This window comes from Neovison vison, chromosome 7 (genome assembly GCF_020171115.1).
Source record: "Neovison vison isolate M4711 chromosome 7, ASM_NN_V1, whole genome shotgun sequence".
In the NCBI taxonomy this organism is placed as follows: domain Eukaryota; kingdom Metazoa; phylum Chordata; class Mammalia; order Carnivora; family Mustelidae; genus Neogale; species Neogale vison.
The window spans coordinates 198,514,436-198,516,058 of record NC_058097.1 but is presented as its reverse complement, the minus strand read 5'-3'; positions in this window follow the sequence as shown (position 1 = coordinate 198,516,058).

The window sequence follows — 1,623 nt, the reverse complement described above, 5'->3', positions numbered from 1 at the left end:
GCAAAATCGACACCGTTAATCAGATTTTCCAAAATGTTTTTGACCGGAGAGATTTGAGTGGGAAGCACGGCCTCCATAGCGCTGGGGAAAGCGCCCCTTCCCTCCGTCTGGGTCGCTCGTCCACTGTGCGTCCAACTCCTAGGCGGCAGCAAGTGACCTGGACTCCGAGGTCCTGTCCTCATAGGCGGAACAGAGAGTGCTTAGGGACGCCCAACAGGAACGCTGCTCCTCCCCGGAGCCCCGTGCAACCGAGATTCACAGACTTGTCCAAGATGCGTCACCTCTGTTCCCACATTCAACATCCCGGCGCGACCCCTGTCGCTCCAGCCGCCAGAATGACCAGGCGGCGCTCAGTCCAGGTCCAGGCCGCGCAAGGAACTAGAGTCTGGGTCTCCCGGAACCCATTCATTCTCCGGAAGCCGACCTCAAGGCTTCGGGGCGGGTAGGGCTGGGCTGCCTGGGGCCCTGGCGCTGACCCGTAGGTACCTGCAAATAGCCCCTCCCGGGAACTGAAGCGCCCGGGGCGCAGAGGGAGATTGTTTCTCAAACAGAGGCCTTAACTTCGGAAAGGGATCGGAAAACCTCGATATCCTGTCCCAAGATGATGCTTTTTGTTGTAGCCACTTTCTCCCGGGCCCCAATTGTCAGGGACCGCCGGGGGGTGGGGGGCGGGAGGGCCCTACTAGCCCCCATTTATCTTCAGCCCTACCCTGGATATTAGTTTCTTCTTTTATCTGGGAATTAGTCTCTCCCGGAGTCCCCACCGTTGGAGAGGTGAGGGAAGGGGTGTAAAGAGGCAGGGGGCCTAGAGCAGCGGTGGGGGTGGGCAAGGAGGGAGGCCGGCAGGATGACCAGCTGCCTTCCCTGACCCCGCCCCCCACCCGGCTCAGAACCGAGGTCACCTCCCACGGCCGGTGAGACCTCCAACCCACGCCCATTCCTCAGGGCACTGAGACTCAACCGGTTCGACTTCATAGGTCGGTGGTCGGGTGGGAACAAAAAGAATCGCCCACTCCGGCCTCTTCCCAGGACAGAGGAAGCGGCACTGACAAGTGGCGAAGGTATCTGGTTTTGAGCTTCTGGGAGGGTGCAAGCCGAGGGGAGGGTTTAAACGGAGGGGCTTCGGGCGCGGAGCACCAGCACATTCCCCGAGCACGCTCACTTCCTGTCCCCAACCCCTCGCAGCCCTCCCCCAGGAGCCCCCGCCTTTCAACCACGCGGTCGCCCAGCGGGTCTCTGCCATTCCTGGAGCTGCAGCCGGCGCACCCCCACTGCGACCCCAATCCCAGCGTGGCCCGAGACACGCTGACCGCACCCGCCACGGAGCCCCGGGGTTACGCACCGCTTGTAAACCTACTCATCTGTAAAATGGGAATTATAATAGAAACTCCCTCAGGGAGCTGCGGGGAGAAGCAAACCAGTTAATGAATGTAGAGCGTTTAGCAGCGCCAGGCACGTAGTAAGTGCTCAATGCGGGTTATAAATAACGACGATCATGGCCTTCACCGGTGGCGAAACGACAGTGTCACGTTTAACCCTTAACTGAGGGTCAAACGCCTGACTTCCGTGACCGGGATAAAGAAACAGACCTAGACAGGGGCCCTAACTTGCTCCGGGCGGTTC